The 18794-nt window shown below is 41.3% G+C and overlaps 1 protein-coding gene across 1 annotated transcript in view; it reads right to left on the reverse strand.

The window, feature by feature from the left end:
- Positions 1–18794, reverse strand: part of LOC306713850 (chemokine-like protein TAFA-5) — a gene marked incomplete at both ends in the record, with an annotated part of 77783 nt that overhangs the window by 25388 nt on the left and 33601 nt on the right. The window lies entirely within an intron of this gene.

Genomic DNA, 18794 nt, shown 5'->3' on the forward strand with positions numbered 1-18794 from the left:
GACACACTGGCATTTGGATAAGTAGTGTTTAGAGATTGACAGACAGATACAAACTACGATCACTTATACTATGTACAACCCTCGAAAGCTGTATTTCATAATGTAAAACTATACAAAAAAAAGAACACAATGGTTTATTTATTGATTAAATGAACTGAATTCAAATTGTCACACAAAAATGGGTAACAGTACTGTTATGCTACAAAGAGGTTGCTTTAAGTGCATGTACATGTAATGTAAACTAATTACTATTTCCTCTATATATTATATGGATCTAAAAAGAAAACGTTCAAATAACTGGTGCTTTTTGTTAAGCCTTGCATGTGCGGGGGTGTTATGTTTTGGGGTTGTCTTGTGTGTACGTACGGTCCTTTCTCTTGAAACGCGATATCTCAGGAACACCTTGAGCTAATTTTTTGGCACAAACGTCCACTCGGACTCAAGGATGAGCTGATTCGAATTTGGTGTTCAAAGGTAACCGTGACCTCACAAAACTCGTTGAGGCCATAACTCAAGACTGCTAATAATGACAATTTCACAGAAATATCTAATAGGATACATTTACGAAGTGATGACATTTGTAACAGACATGGTTGTAAACTGCAACATGAATACAAAGGCAAGGAGATCATTGAAGTTTTCAATGCTTTAGTGACCATGATAACCAAAAAAAAAAAGGCTCATAGCTGCACTTTCCCTGCTGCTCGTGTTCCCTATTAATTTGTGCATACACACAGAGAGGGACACACACAAATACTGTGATGATATCCTTCCAAAAAGTCGGTTCCCAACAGGTAACAGAAGTTTTTTGGGTAAAATGAAGGTTTCAAATGCTTTGTTAAATGCAAAACAACTCAACAGCAAAGAATAATGTATCAATCCCATACCTGTGCTGGGTTTTGTACAAACCAACAGCTGTGTGCACTGGAACAAAACAAATTTTGCCCTGCTCGTCCTTGCATTCTCTCTCCTACTCTCTCTCTCACACACACACACACACACACGCACACACACACACGGTAACATCTCTTCTCCTTCCCTCTCTATCTTTAACCGTTGGTATATGTCCGGCCTCTGGTGGCCTGCTCCCCTGTGGGCTCCGTATTGACTTTGTCTCGTCTCTGGAGATGATCTCGTCTCCCACGGGAGTCACACTTTCGATGCATATCCACATGCACCCATGCACACATCGCAAAATCAGACACACACTCTCTCACGCACACTAAGTGAACTGTGAACAGTGAACTTTTTAAATGGTTGGGTTTTGGCAACAGCGCTACTTGGTTAGGTTCAGGAAAAGATTGTGGTGTGGGTAACAATAAAGTTTGTAATAGTTAAGTAGGCTAGATTATGTAAGCGACGTAGTCATTTTACATAATGTAACTTAAAATAGGTCCGCAAATAGCTTTCAGTCAGACAGAGGAGGGTAAATAAAAGTGAACGGTGCAACGCAGCAAAGCTTCTTCTAGGCTCTCTGTCCCCTCTTAGATCCGCAGTGTCGAGACAGTTTGCCATTGATCGAGTTAGCGTGTCAAACTCCACCGAAGTTTAACTCAACACGGAACATCTGAGTGGGTTGATTTTGCTTCCAAGAGCGGATCCTTGATCATTAGTTCAGTGTGCCTCGATAATTTATAGGAGCATAATGCAACATTTCCAAAGTGAATATTTAAATAACATCTCAATTATTGTACAACACACTGAAGGGATGGACACCTGCGTGAATAAACTTCTTTTGTTTTTATTTTCGGTGACCTTCGTCCCTTGTCCTCTCTGCCGCCTCCAACATGCATACGTGGCTCATTAATAGGATGCAATCTGTCAGTATGCAAATAAGCTTGTTCATATTAATGAGTGTAATTAGTGCCAATGATGAAGGGGTAGGGCGATTGTCTGGCTCATTTGCTCCATCCTACACAGCTGGACTCCATATAATAATGTACACATATTTGTTTGTGTGAGTATATTCCCGTACTTTCTATTCCTGTGAGGACCTTTATTTATTTTCAGATCTTCAAACTGAATGTATTTTGGATAAGGTTATGTTTAGCATAAATTAAGCATGTAGTGGTGATAAAAGGGTACGGCAAGGAATATATATATATATATATAAAATGAATATTATCAATAGTGGGTCCTCACAAGGATAGAAGTACACGAATATGTGTGTGTGTGTACATCCTTTAGCATTCTCTACGGGTAATGTCACTTGCAGCTGTAGAATGGTAGGCATGGTTAGATAAGAGGAGATGCAAGAGTTATTGATCCATTTTCTAATTGCACAGGGCTCGGTGAATACTTTGTCTGTGCTGTCTTGTAGCTGTTGAGGTTGACAGCTGATTTGTGAGTGGGATTTACTTTTCAACCATTTACAGACTAAAGACCTATCTAGATGGTGCTCCTTTTTTTTTTTAGAGCTTGTTGGAATGCTGGTGCTGCCATTCTTTTATTTGAAGAAAAAAAAAAGCAGAGGACAATTTGAAACGACTAGATAATTGTCACCTTGGCTTACTTGCTCAACAAATAGCAGGAGCGACATATTTCTGTTCCCAACGCAACTTGGAATCTTATTTTTGGCAACGATTGAGTGTGAATCCTGGAAGCACGTATGTTCTTCCGCTCTTTATTATTTCTACGTTGCATTTTCTTTGGGCACTCAAGAACAATTTTCAATAGACTTTTATCATTCATACATTCAGAAATATTACATGTTTTCTACTTATTAATACTTTCAGCTAAGAACTCCATTGATGTCACCTTTTATACATTCTGGTTATGATTAAACGTTTAAATCCCATTAAAACTTTTACAACTATTTAACCTTCTGTGACGCTTAGTTATAATAACCATCTTTTATTTGTACGTTTGTGTGTGTGTGAAGTGTTCAGAGCCAGAGTAAGTGACATCAAAGCCAGAGCGGAGAGGAGCTTTACAATATTTCTTAAAGAAATGTATATTTAACTTGCTCTCATTCCCTCAATTTACACTTTGCATGTATAATTGTAGCATCAAAATCTAGGAAAGCATGTGCTCTTTCATATAATACAGTAGCTATGGAAACAAACAGACTTACACATTTGGCCCTGTGTGCCTGAATGTGGCAGGAGTGCCAAGAATCTCATAATTCACTCCAGTATAAACTGAGACAACCTGCTTTTACATTTGACACCACATCCATCAAATATTCCTCAGAAATCGCCTTCTCTAGATTATTTTGTAAGCCTAAATGTCAGTGATTGACACCAATTAATCATTACCACATACGACTTTAGAAAGTAATATAGTTACAAAGACCAGTGCCGAGAAAATTGGCAGCCTTCCCCACACTGTTTTTTTATGAAGTGGCACCAGCTACAATTTCAAGGAAAATTGGCACAATTTTATGGCAATTATGGCTCTCAATCCTGGCTTTTGAAGACACAGAAGAGTACTGCTTATTCTTTAGCCTATGAGCATTAATTGCATCCACCTGACATCCCAGTTGTAAAATCGATCCCTGATAGGAGAATGAAAACCAACAGGACTGTGTCCTGAGGTCCTGCTTTCCTGCATACCACGAAATAGAAAATGTTCAGAATGGCTGCAGAGAATAATGTAAGTTCATTTTCAATGATTTCTTTCTAATGGCATATAACGCATGGAAGCGTTGAGGATTGGATGAATTAGTCGGGAGCGGATCTTGAGCCCATGGCCGACCAACCAGCCTCACCTGCCAGACAAAATGCCACGTGAAGCTGAGTAGACTGCCCCAGGAGGAAAGGGAAGGGAGCAGAGATGGAAGCTAAGCTAACCCAACAAGGACCTAAGGCTATTCAACCACCCAATCTGCTCCTGACTAGAAAAATCAGGCTAACTTAGCAACAGGAGGTTGACTGTTGTGCCCACATATTTACAGAGACCTGGCTCCATCGTTGCATACCAGATCAAACTGCACTTGATAGGCAGACTGCTGGACAGAGCACAGGACTCCGGTGGGATGAGAGGACACAGACTGTGTTGCTTGGAGCTCAAACAAAGTCAAAGCTGATGGACATTGTTTCCCTGATGTTGAATTTGTGTCGGCCGTTTTGCCCGGAGAATTGTTTTGTTGTTGCTGTTTCTTCTGATGAAATTTAAAAAATGCACTACAGGAATGGACCTCGACTGTTTTTGTTTTGTTTGTCATTTTTTTTCTTTTCTTGTGAAGCAAATGAGCTACAACAGGGGGGTTGCATAATGACCACAAATTCTTCTTGAATCCGTCAAATAGTAGGACATCCTGATACAAAACCATGGGTTCATATCTTTGAATTAATCATACGTAGTATCAACATTTTCTGTGAATAGAGAAAATAAAATCAGTATTTGACAAAAAGCCATTTGGGTACACAACACATTTCAACTGCCCTGGCCTTTAAAGTGCTGTATCCACGGTAAGTGCTCATACAAAGTGTTGTTCCCTTTGGGACCAAACCTCTGGCCTCAGTTAAGACTCAGAGAGATTTGCAGGGAGCAAGGTTTGCTTGCCCGCGGGTGTGCATGCAACACACAACCGCCTGATGTGAGGCTTTACCTCTTCCTCTTCAATCTATCAATCGGGACGTGGCCTCTGCACCCTCAAATCAGTCTAGCCTAGTCCCATTACACCACAGTTTATCCATTTTTCAGTGAGGGAAAAGGGTAGCATTGCAGCATTTCATGGGTTCAGAGAAAACATGTTTCAAAACTTTGGCTCACAGTTTGTAACCTTGGATGTGATCAATATTTTCGACTCATGACAGTTTAAATGGATACGCCAACCAGTGGGGCAACACTGGTTCTGGCTATTATGGTCACCTCTTCTTAGAGGAGTTTCTTCTCCGGGGACATTTGTGTTCAAACCAAGCCAATATCTCCATGTGTTGACATGTCTATATGGATCGAATGTGGTTAACAACTGGGGCTGGACCTGAAATTGTCAATTGTGCGCGTCCCAAAAGACTTTTGCTCAGAGTGCTTGATGACAACACAATGTGTACTACGTTGGAAGATTTAAAATGCTAATAGACGGCACACAACCATTAGCTCGCTGCTGCAGCAAACTGGTTTTGATGGGATTCGGTGGTAAAACAAATTGTCCTGAGAATTTAGCCCTTGAGGTAACTTAACTTAGGGTCATTAGCCTACATTTGTAAGTGGACACAAAATAGGAGACAAAGGGGCCTAAACATTATTGCTCACATGGGCCCCACTCATAACACGCACTGTCCCATTCATTACAAGTCACAACCTTGTGGCATCCGCGCAATTGCCATGACAAGTACACACCCTCACCCATACCAGTTATGCATTCTTATGAATCATCCATTCATAAAACTTCACATTTTCCAGTCCCCTCTTCTTTGCAGTAGCCTCTCCTTTATCTGTCAGTTGACCAAGTGTCAAGCCTGGCCTTGCATCGCCTCACAGCTGTTTCCTCTCTAGTTTGCATGTGTTGGCTTATCTCCATGTTTGCATGTTCAAAGTGGTGTCGGGAGATCTTTAATCCACACTAACGTCAAGCTGGACAACTGAAAGGAGTTGATGGAATTAATGAAACACATGCAGATGGACACGGGGAATCATGTGGATTACTGCATGGATTACTTGGGACAAAAGGGAACAAATTGGCATCAAATTGGCAAGCGCGTGCCAAGCAAAAATAAAAGCAAAGAGCGGTAAATACAGGAGAAGTGAAATTGAGAAAAAATGTTTTACTTTTTTTTTTATATTCATGTTTAGGCCGATTAAGAACTTACATAATATCTACAAAAATGCTGATACGGAACTCTGCCTTTGGTCAATCTTCAAAGGAAATCATCGAATCTATAAATGTAACCGTTGTCGTCCATTCGAACCAGTTATTTATATTTATACATGCGCAATACCGATGGGGAACTTGCTTGGAAATGACGTTGTGGGAAAGACAAGCTGTATGATCTGAAGCGCGAGTAAATATTTCAATTATCTTCGAAACAGGAGTTTCGTTGGCTGGCTTTAGAGGATGTCGGCGATACTCCAGATTAATGTCCTTAAATAAAGATTAAACATGCCGATTAACTTTGTTGTTTTGTTGTTATTTTATTAACCACTACCAAATAAAACAACAGCTCTGCACTCTAGCTTTAAAGGGTTTATTCAGGCTTATAAGGTGAACTGAATCCATGGATGCTTTGAAGAATATACTTGCACCAATGATAATATCCCTCCTAAAATATACACACTATGAGTGAAAACACAGCTCTCAGTAGATGGCCAGGTTGAGATGGCAGCTCTGTTGCTAAAATGGAAACTGCGGTTTCAATTATTTTAAAAAGCACTGAATTACTCACACTAGCACTACAGCAGGAGAGCACTTCAGCAGACATTTGAGTAGTTTATTTGCGCGTGTGTGCTCTTTAGTTAACCAGTGGACCACGTAAGTAAACATAAAGGCACAATAAATCGAGGAAACAAACACCCTTGAAGCATCACATACCGGCATCCTACTTTGTCCACAGTGACATTCTGATACCTACATACAGCATATAGCTCTGCTTTCCCTCTCACCTCTCTGAGCGGTGTCTATTAATACAGAAGGACACTTTGTAGCTAACTTAATCAAATAAAGTGAGCTGGTGAATGAGAGGCAACAAAAAACAGAGGGAGAGAGGGAAAGAGAGAGAGACGGCGACATAGAGAGAACACACCACATTAGTCGACATATGATTTATTCCCCCCTCTAGGTGAAGGAGACACCATTTGTATTCATTTGCCTTTATTTTTTATCCTAGATTCATCTTGCCTTCACATGCCTGTCACCACCATACTAATATTATTTTGGCCATGTGATGTCCCATAACCAGCTCTTATAAAAATTGCCCCAGCGCGACAGGCGAGGATGGTGCACAGGGAGCAGGGGGAGGGCTTCTATTTGACTTCATTCATCTGATTTGATTCCATTTTTTTTTTTTTACAGGGAGATTAAAAGGTTCCCCCGGACAGGGTAGTGTGAAGGGTGGGGATGATGATGTCTGTCCTCCTACTGAGGGACACACTCATGCATGTGCACACACACAGGATCACACTTTTATGTGCGTGCGCACTTAACAGAAGGCATGGCTCTTTTCTCCTTCCTTTTTTTTTTTTTTTTTATTACTGGCAAGGTGAGCCAGTGGTGCTCCAACCCAAGGACAAAGACAACTGTGACCACAATCCGCCTCGCGGGGCTTTGCAGAACAATTAGATGAGAGCAGAGGGTGACGGCAGTTGGGTTTCAGGACAGTACACACACACACACACTCGCACAGAAACGCACTCACAGAACACACAATCGTCGTCTTTTTTTGCCAAGAATTAAGTGAGAAGTTTGAGACCACTCTCATGTCTGTACATTACATACGTAGCTGGGAGCCACCGGTCGATTAGCTTAGCTTAGCATAAAGATTGTAAGCAGACTGGCATCATCCCATGGTGACAAAATATAGCCACCAGTACCTGTGAAGCTCACTAGTTAACATATATTTTGTTTCTGTAATCCGTACAGAAGTATAAAAATGCAAATTCAAACCGTCAAGTACTAGATGCTTCGACTAAGTAGAGCATGGTTAAATAATCAGTTTCAGTAGAGATGGAGCAAAGACGTCCACACACTAATTCATCCAGCCCGGCTGTCTGTCTCAGAACAGACAAGCCTGAGCTTAGCTACATGGCAGGGACAAACGTAGAACATTCAGTGGCCCCCTGCGGCTTCACCTCTAATGACAAGTGCTAGCACCTAGTCAATAAACCAAGAACCCAGATCATTCTGCAGAGTCTTTCATCAGTCCGTCCCTCTAGTAGATATGACTGTAATATTCACTATTGAGATAGTAAGAGCAAGCCAGTCACCTGAAGCCATCATGGCAGTCCAGTGAAGTGCAGCAGGTGCGCATACAGTAAAGCAGTTTACAAGACTGTCAAAATGCAAGACCACCAATGTAGCCTGCTATCGCCTACAATACTTTCCGTCTGAAAATAATGGTTTGTGCACAATTGGGATAAATGTATTAGACATTTTACACATTGTGCAACAACAATACATTTAATGGATTATAATTTGATATACAGCCATTTTTCAGACGTCTTCAGATGAAGACAAAGCTCTAAGAACCTTTCGCTCTTCTACTTTTATTCCCTTTTTCTCCATTGTCCTTACACACCGAGTCCTCGCATTCAGCTGGTGCATCCATGCGGCCGAGTGAACCCAGCTGCACAGCAATTACAGGTGGGGTTTGGTACGGTACACAAGAACAAGACGCATACATTATTAAATGAACCCATGTTCAGATGAAATTGCTAAGCCAGCCAATAAAGGTAAATTACCAAAGACAAAATGCGGCAGCAAGAAAGAGAGAGGGGCCCTGCCCCTGAAATTTCATTGCATTAATGAACAACATCATTTCTGAAAATGGAGAGGAAACACAGAGTCGCACCTATCAGCACAAGACAGAGCGAGGGGAAGAGAGAGAGAGAGAGATGGAGCACAACATTGACTACCTAATTATGCATTTTATCATTTCAGTCACAATAGAGTGCCTCCCTTCTTTAGTTGCCCAGTGTACTGGTGCAGCTGTTCCTCTGCTGCTTTAATGAGGAAGATAAAGAATAATCACAACCGTGTTATATTTACATCTACAGACCACCAAATTACATCCTACTGTAGCATCAAACACACACACACACACACACACACACACACACAAATCCCTTCATGTTTCAAGCAACAACATAGAAAAATATGTAAAAACAATGCAGTTGAGCTCGTTTGTTGCCATTGTTAAAGGGCACATCCAAGTGTGCTGAAAATTAGCCAGCATGAGCTTAAAGCTGGGCATATGCAGTAACCTGGATGAGTACTCCAAGGCATTCATTTCAAACATCATTCCAATTGTCTACAATATTGGAGAAACCTTTCAGGGATGGAGAGAAAACGTTGCTAATAGTTAAGCTTCCTGCTAACCACAGACGTGAGCTGCCATCAGCTAGCCGCAGCCGGCTACGTTTAGCAGAAGGCTATTAGCAGCATTTTCTCTCAATCTCTGTAACGCTTCATCGATATTGTCAGACTTTCTCTTTGATAAGTCTCTCTTCCTTTTTTTGGGCTGCTTCGCAGTGTAGGCAATTGTTACCACTGTCAGAATAGCAATTTTTCCCCCTCTCCTATTGACTTTCCCCTCACGTCCTTAGCAGTCAAAGCTAGCATAGATCCTTGACTCCCAGCTAAGCTGTAATATCATGTTGCCGGTCTGTCACGTTGTGTCCCCTGCATCCATACGTCCGTTCGTCCATATACGCATCGAAGAAAAACAGGGCCCGGACCATCTGATTCCTTTGGGCTCGTAAACAAAAAAAAAAAGTCAAAAGTGAAGTATCTGTAATCAAAAGGAAGAGATGAAAGGAAGGTAAGTGGGTGCAGAAGAGTGAAGGAGATGTACACCGCGGGGCTCCGACACCCATCATATGATATGAGCACCTCATGAGAGATGGGGGTTAAAAAGGGAAAGCTTTCTCTCTCAGCGCCAGATGGGCTCGTGTGGGTTGGATCAGAGCTGTGAAAGAGTGAGTGAATGAGTGAACATTCGCAGCCCTCCTTGGCAGCCCCTCTGTCGACAGCAGAACTCAAATGGCAAGAGGACTCAAGTGATGATTGGCCCACCTCGCCCGAGCTTCCATCGAGAACTGGCAATAAATGACGCTTTACAATCCAGCGTTGGCATGTTCCAATGAAATTGTCACAGACCGACATTTAGACAAATACAGGGAATTACTGAACAACAAGCTGCCTTTTTACATATCACAACTTGCCATAAGGGGAAATATTTACATCTATGTGTTGCACTGATAGATTCTAGCATTTCCAGGCATCCTTGCTGAAGTGCTTGTAGATCACAAAGTGGTTTTATTTTTCCCTGAGGTGAATTCAAGGAAATAATTGGAAAACCGAAGATGGCAACATTGTTTTTGTCCCGTTTATTTTCAGTTTGTTTATTGTGCTAGCCTCAAGTATATTGAGATTATCAATCTTTTTTTTTTTTATCCAACACCATTGCAAAAAGATTCCTGCATTATTTTAAAAAACAGCATGCCTGCTGAATTTGGTTTGCTAGAAAATGGCCAAAGCAACCATTATTTCATCATTACTTGGATGCAACTATGAACAACTGCATATTTAATTTCATTAAATACTCTCAAGATTTTTGTTCAACCCTCTCAAATAATTTTTCCTTATTATTGGACCTTCATCTTTTCTTCATCTATGCTCTTCTTTTCCAGTCAAAACCAGTGCAGATGGAAAAAAACAACAGGCATTGAATTGATACATATGTGAAGCAACAGCCACAGCAAGTTGTAAGAAAGAAAAGAAGTACTGGGGTGTTGAGCATGAGCAACAACAGCCACGTTGATATGAGGAAAGAGTGAAACCTAAATAAGCCAGAACACCACGAGTATCCGCACTGTTGGATTTACAGGCAATGCAAGCAACTGGTCACAAAGATAAAAAAAAAAGAGATCTTATGCAGCGTTATGCAATCACAGTGTTTTGGCAATAGTCAGACTACAGACCTACTTGATGCCCTCCTCCTGCTCTACATTGTAGCCTCTGCCCTGAGGGGGTCTGTAGAAGCAGTAATTATTAATTAATTGTTCATAGCCCGTAGCTTCGCGAGCAGACATAGCACACTTGGACATGCGTTCACGGCGGAGGAACTTTTCTCTTCCAATTAGACCAGTGAGGTGGAGAGGCTGAGAGCACGGACCATCAACCACGGCAGCGCCTGCGAGCGGACCTGTGGGAAACGGGGGGGGGGGGGGGGGGGGGGGGGGGACAGGCGGCAGGCGTTCAGGAAGGTGCACTGCTGCAGTGTGCAGAACCAAAAGGTTGCGCCTGTCTCCTCGCTGCCCTATGGACTGCTGAAGAGGCGTCAATGGTGAAGATATAAAGACAGAAAATGGACTTAAGCAAATAAGAGAGAACCTGCCTTTTTAATGTATTCACATACTTCTTTTTTTTCTGTCCTCTTCAAGTATAAGTGCATGTATGTCCGTGTTGTGTGTTCCGAGAGGATGTAAAAAGACAAGGCAGGAGTGAGTGACGGTTGCCGATGAGACATATTAGCTCTAGAGGATTTATGCGGCCGAGATGTTGGGATGACTCTGATGGGCTTACCGAGTGATTGGTGCGCCGGCCTTGCTAAGAAACCCGCTCTATGAAGAGCTCCGTAATACTTCAACACAAGGGCCTGAAGGCTCATTTGAAAGCCAGACGCAGCACATGAAGTCAATCTACCAAGCCAACATCCCTCTTCATGAACACTTAGTGCAGAGTTGATCTTCAGCTGAATGATTTGGCATTAAATCAGCACAGAATGCAGCAAGAATTACACATAAATGATTTACCCCCCCCCCCACCCCACCCTCGACAGAACAAAATCGCCAGTGACTCACAACTGCTTATAGGTGAAACCAGCTTTCTGCTTCAGAACAAAAGCACGAAGGAAGCAGGTAGCATTTTTAACTGCTTTTTATTATCTTAACATGTGCTTATCAAGCACTTTTCAAGAGAGCGTTATTGGCCTCTTTTTAATTCGACCCGGAGTAATTATAATAAAACACAGAGAGCAAGACGCACAACAATGGGGCATCAATAACCTCTGACGTTATCATCAACTCAGAACCTTGGAACACCTGGGTCCACTTCATCACCTTGCGCCTGTAGATTTATGAACGCAGGGTGCAATGGGATCCGGGCAGAAGGGACGTGTGGATAATGCCGCTTCATTAAGAAAGAGCATAATGGCTCGCCTGAATGCGTTATGGCATCTGTGTGAACTATATCATCTGGGATATTAAATATTTACGGTCAATGTATGCATATGGAATTACTCCTGCAGACACACATCCAGCAGACAACTGATTAATCTTTGACTGCGTTAACATCCATCAGTTGAAAGAAAAAAGGAACGGCAGCAATCTGTTTTTTGCGAAAACAGTTGCGTGCATCTTAAGTGATGAGATCGGTGAGCTCAGTTATCAGCCATTTAAAGTCTGCGCTGGCAGAGCGGCAACAGTTTCCGAGGATTGCATCACCTCAATTTTATCTGTGTATGTTGACGTATATGAAAGATAAATGTAACCTCGGTGTCTTTGATTTGGCGTTTGATTGAAAGTCTGTAATACATGTGTATTGTTATAATTTATAATTTAATGATACATTTTTAAAAAACAGGTAATTTTGTGGCGTAGATTTTGTATTAGTGAGGAATTCAGCAGGGAGGAGGTCTATAAAGCAACATAATGCAAGGTTAATGGATGGAAAACTCACTGTAACTCTGCCACCGGATGAAAGCCGGAGCAGACACTTTGCATTATTTTTATGCTAATGCGCACCACTCGTCAGCTATTTCACCCTGCGGGGGAAAACACAGGCTTTCTTTGTATTATATTTCTGCTTGTCATACTGCAGAACATAAACCGGCTCAGTATTTCCGTGCGTGTAAACCCACAAAGAAGCTGTTTTGATATCAGTCACTCTGGAGGGAGAGCGCCGCATTCATGTTTCCAGAAATTCAGTGCGCTCAAATAAAGTGGGAAGGAGTGGATAAGAATTTTAAAAAAACAACACACATACACACAGGAACTCATTTGGAACTTTGGTTTGTGTTCTCTGTAACACCGTATAAAGACGATGGCTTGACAGTTGGAGCAATCTGCCTCAATAATGTTCAGGGAGTGTAAGGGGAAGGAGAGTAGAGCTCTGAAAAACAGCGGTTTCTAAGAGCTCCTGTTGCATTAAAACAAATAACAGAAACAACAGTGTTAGGGGATGTTGCCAAATTAGTTGCTTGTGTCCTATGATGTAAAAAAAGAAAAATCCACCCAGAAATGAAGCAACATAACTAAACTGTAATTAAACACAACGCTAAAAATATCATTTAACCTCCCTTAATTATTTCAATGAAATGCCCACCACTGGAAATGAGGAAAAAGCTGACATGTAAAAAGTAGCTGATCATAAAATAAAGTGAAACTAATTTGGGCTTTCGACCAATGCGACATATATTGAGTTCTTGGAGTTCCTAAAGTTCTTAAATTGAAAACCCAGCAGTAAGAATGTAATCTTTAAAAATCACTGCCTTGCAGCACGGCCACACTTTTCCTCATCTCACTCTGACACTTTATTCTCTGACCTAATTCACAAAGGGAGTATAAAAAGAGAGTTCTTCCCTTTAGAACTTGTTTTATTTTTAACCTATACCATCATGTTTAGAGTCACAGTGTCCCATCAGATCTGAGCCGTTGCAGGCGTAAATAACATTTATACTTCAGTATACAGTGACACTAAAATCAGTCACTTGCAGCCACAATGGTTTCCTTTTAGTTATATTTTGCCTTCTATGTCATATACTGTCTTTCATTTCTTCTTATCTTTGTCCATCACCAGATAACTGCAGTTATTTCAATTCATGTTATTTGTTAAACGCATATCCCAACATCACAGGAGACAGGATGCAGATGATTTTACACTGTAGAGAAAACACAGATATTGGTTCAATTTACAACAGACTGATGCCAAAACTAATTGCCCATTTTGCTAAATTATTTTTGATAAAATGAGAATTTAACTAATAAAGATTTCAGCTAGAATAAGTTGTAAGCTAAAAGTAAAGGTTTAAAGTTTTCTAACACAAGCAAAGCAATCAAACTGCAACTGAAATATATATATATTATTTTTTCAGGTTGGATATTTAAGCAATATTGAAACATAAATTGGAGATTTCTCAAGTGGAAAAATGGTATTCTGTGGATAGCGCCAGTGTGAATGAGAAAAAAAGCAGGATGCAAAATAAACAGGGGTTGTGTATCCTGGCTGTGACCTGTATATAAAAAGCACCATGTGATTTGTGTCCCGCTCCAGTTTAGAGGCTACAGCCTCCAAACCAGCACACCCAAGGAGAAGCAACCCACCTCAGGCTGCCTCCTCCCTCCTCTCTCTTTGACAAGCCCATGGTCATCAGTCTTCAGAATGCGCCGTACATTTGCGTTGCGTGTAAAACAGAAAGGAAAAAGGACCAAAAGAAAGAGAAAGTGATGTTACAGATTCACCACCGGACAATCTTTTCAAGTCCTGGTCCCTCTGGACTGCGCCGCGGTAGCGGCTAGCCTGCTAACTGGCTGCCGGAGCTGACATGACATGTTTCACCAGCCCCCTCCGCTCCTCCCTGGATCAAATCAAACCGGTGGGCTGATGCAGTATGATTGGAGCTCTGGTCCTGTCTAATGGCCCAGAGACTGAGCCTGATGCATACTGTTGTCTCTATCACTGCCTGATTCACTGGAACAATTCCTCATATTCAAGCTACCCAGGGATGTCCATCTAGGATAAGGGACATTTTCATAGCTTGCAATGCAGCTTTACAGATATGACAATGTGAGTTATGTGGCAGCAGAGCTGGAAGAAGTGCTACTAGATTTAAGTAAAAGTAACACAACCTTGCTGTGAAAATACTCCACTTCAAGCTAAAGTCAGAAGCTTACACAGTTATTCGGCAACAAATATTAAAGTATTTATTCAATCATCAATTATTTGTAAATAAAAAGCTATAAAAAGGGAGAGTCTGTGGAAGGAGAAGTATTGAGGTGGGTTGCCGCTCAAGAATTATGAAAAATTAAACTGCACTTGAGACTGCATTGAAAACAAGTAAAACCTCATTTCTGCAATGTTAGAATATTTCAATTCAAAGCTGCTATGATTGCTATTTTCATTATAACAATGTATCAAATGACCGAAAACAATGTGACGATGTGAAAAGGTTTATATGTATGAACCTACAGAAAAATAACACTCTGAATCTGTAGGGTGTCTCAGCTCATTGCTTTTGTCTTCTAGCCAACAATGTTACTGCTTTGGCTCGCTCACTCTGCTCCGATAGCGTCGTTTTCAAAAGCAAAAAAAAAAAGTTCCTAGAAAACCCACTGTGCACTACCTGCTGAGCTCCGGGACTATAGCGGCTAAACATAGTGCTGCATTTAAAGCCAGATATTTCCCTCAGGAGTTGGTGGAGACTCAAATTTATTTTTAGGAGCAGATCATGTGTTTTTTTTATGAGAAATCCTAGACAACATAGTAACTAAAGCTGGCAAATACATGTAGTAAATTGCAATATTTGCCTTTTAAATGTACTAAAGTAGAAGTACAAAGAAGACCGACATGTGCTTTTCAACAGGCTTCGCATTGTTGAAATGTGGGTTGTATGTGCACATTAACGATGTCCGGCTTCCAAACATGCTATCGCCGCCCAGAGCTCGCCGCTCATTTAGCAGCTGAGGTCCACCGGACTCTTTTGCCGGTGGGTGAGAGGGGAGCACTGAACGTGTTTTAAGACTTTAAGCCTCCCTTTGGCTCCAGTACTCTAATGTACTTAGTCGTTTTCCACCAATGTGTGTTAGTGCATCATTCTTTTTTAAATGTCTTATCCTTGGGCTTAATTAAGCCCCTCAAAACTGGTCACCTTTGAGGCTTTCATCAACGTCAGCATCCCAGCAAAAGGAGACCAAACACCACTGACCCTCAACAAGCTCCTATGTCTCTGGAGTTACCCCCCTTCTGCAGATCCGTCCCTCTTCCCTGCAGCCAGCAGACGTTTCTCTAATAGCCCCTTACCCTCCTAATAAGAATCAATATCAGCTCTCATAAAAGTCATCAAGCACAGAGGTAAAGAGGCCCAAGAGCATGACATTTCAAATGAGAGGGTGTACTTATGCAACACTAGGCTGACATATAGGTCTCAAATGTGTAAAGCCATCGAAGACATACAGTTAAGACAGAGAGAGAAAAATGTCTGTGTGAGTGAAAGAGAAATAAAAAAAGGAATAAAGATAAAGGGTCAGAAAAGGACAGCATTTCATGCTGCAGAGATGTGATTGGTGAAGGTTTTGTTGTCTATTTTCCAGGCTACTCTCCTTATGGACACGCGCGTCAAACAGCGCAGCTACAGCAAGCTTATCATGTAGACAGCTTATCTCCCATTTTTACCTCCTCAAAGCAGTAAACACACAAAGGGCAACAACGGGAAGATGGGAAACGCACAACAACAAACAAGGACTCTTCAGGATCAACGGCACGACAGCTCTCTCTCTCGCTCTGTTTTCATTACCACATACTGTCCTGGAAGCCAGGTGAGTCCACTGATGGAGCTGCGGATTATCCCGCATGCACAGGACGCAGAGTCTGAAGCATGAAGGGCACAGATCGTGTCGGCCAAGGCAAAGGCATATTACAACAGAGAGCCAGACCTTCAAGGACTCAAGTAGATTAAAGCTGATTGAAATCCCATTTGTGGCGTTTGGGGTCTTTTATGTCAGCTTTCTCTCTGGCACCGGCTCTCTTATGATGTCCCCCGAAGTGAGCAAAAGCCTCGAGTCTGAATAAACAAATATGATTGCATTTGTGGAAACAAGCATTTCAGATTTGCATGGCAATAATATCAAGCTGTGGGATATTGTAATATGAACAGCAATAAAAGTGTGTGGGTCTGTCTCTTTTTTATGGGAACAATGTGACTATGAGGGAGGAAATGGTAAATGACTATCTGACATAAAATATGCAAACAAGGTAGTGCCTCCGAGTGCATGCATATGACTATGCATGTGCGCATTTGCTGTTGGGACAAAAGGCACAAACTCCATGACAGATTGTGACATGATTGGCTACATGTTCATTTTGAAAATGTATTATTTTTTACAATATATTGTAAATTCTCTTTTAAAGAGGTTGATATACTGTATAACTGCATTGCATATATGCGCGCACACACACACACCCACCCACACAGTGTCAATTAGTTGTGCTAATTAATTCACACCTATGAGTGATCTACTGTACAGTCTCCAATCGACTCGTATGTCTGAGCTGTGGGAGTAATCACGGACACTCAGGGTAAACCCAGCAGACCCTACACAGGTCGAAATTCAATCGCAGTGCCTCCCTGCTGAAGGCAGCAGTGCAAACAACCAACAAGCCACTTAATGCCAGATACTTCAAAATAAAATACATTTAAATTACTGTACGGGCAACTGTTGTTTGCAAAATAAACTTGCATATGAGATTTAGAGTTCCTTATTTTCTCAGATTTAAAAAAATGTGCGTTCAATAAAAAGGTTTTTTAGGTAAGTCATTAAAAAAAAAGAAAATGTTTAAATGATAGGACCATTCTCCGTCTCCGACCATTTAAACCCTCTTGGCCTCTCAGGTCATCTGGTAGTCTGCTAACTCTTCCCAGAGTCCGAATTAACACGATCATTATAACCTGTCTATTATCTGTTTCTCTGTTTTATCTTTTCAATTTCTTTGAAATGGTTTTATTTGCATTTTAATGTTTTATGCTGCATTTGTTTTGTGTTTTTTAATGCATTATGTCAAGCACTTGGAATAGCTTTTCGTAATGAAATGTGCACAAATAAACTCACCTCACCTTGCCCCATGTTCATGACAGTACTAGTATATGTTGTTCACATTATTCTGTATAGTACATCTATATATAAAACAACTATCGAATGCACTGAAAATGTCAACAACTGCCGTCCACCTGTGTAGGTCTCTAAAAAGTCAGCTAAGCCTAAAGCTCTCTTCAGAAAAAGGAGGAGTATCAAGCCCACACAACATGCCACAGATCTCCATGGAGCCCACGTTGTGACAAATACCTCCTGATATCATCCGGATACTGTGCATGCAGCACCAACACAACTTACTCACTGAGGCATGCGTAAGAACAGCAAAGTGACTCCACAAGTGCAGGTGGGCATGGAGCCATGTCTACAAGATCAGATTGTTCTTTATATGGGCGAAGGCCGAGCGCACGAATCTCAGTGTGAAGCAGTTTGGCTGAAGGAAGAAATTGAATTTGGAGAAAATCTCTCAAATGTCGTGTTCATCAAGACTTCTCCTCATATGATCAGCAGGCAAAACCAGTCAAACAGCGCACTGAGGATAGGAAGCTCCTCCAATCGGAAAAACAACTGTGAAGGCACAGTTGAATCAGAGGCAAAACAAGACATCCAAAAAGGTACAGTTCACTGCCGATCTTAGCTGTTTATTCTGCCTTTCACCTGTGCAAATAACCTCCCCTCCCACCCAAAGCTAGAGGTTGCATCTTGCGAGAGATAGACTCGGTGACAAGCACCCGAAGAGGCGGTGGGACTGCAATGAAGATGGCATGAAGAAATGTAGGGAATCACAGAAGTCACAGCGTCGTTCAACCCCTTCTGAAGATTCGTTGAGCTGCCACGGAAGCAGAATGGTGACTGGAAAAATGACTCAAAGGCTCAAGCAACACCTTTTACTCACTAGATATGTGTGAGGAAGCCATGGATACAATTCATTATTTCCCTCCACTCGACACAAAGGAACAACATCAAAATTATTTTTTTAGATTCTTGCTTCTCGTTTCTCGTTTGAATTTCTTTTATGAAATTTAACAATTGAAGTGTTAATTTACCAATTAGGAGAATGATGAAATTGCGTCTTTGTGTAAATTTGCATTGCAGATTTAAATTTCATTACGAATTTGTTATGATTATTTTCTTAATTATTCGTTTAGTCTATAAAATGTCAGAAAATAGTGAAAAATGTCCAAAAAAAGACAAATAGTGTGACTATTCCATGAAATAGGAGCCCATCTGTTGGTGGGGGATTCAGAAACCCCCCCTCCAGCCACTTTTTTAAAATGATTCAAGTGTAAATTGATTCGTTGCAGGCTTTACTAACATCACAAAGACAG

The sequence above is a fragment of the Pholis gunnellus genome (assembly GCF_910591455.1).
Source record: "Pholis gunnellus genome assembly, chromosome: 22".
Classification (NCBI taxonomy): Eukaryota; Metazoa; Chordata; class Actinopteri; order Perciformes; family Pholidae; genus Pholis; species Pholis gunnellus.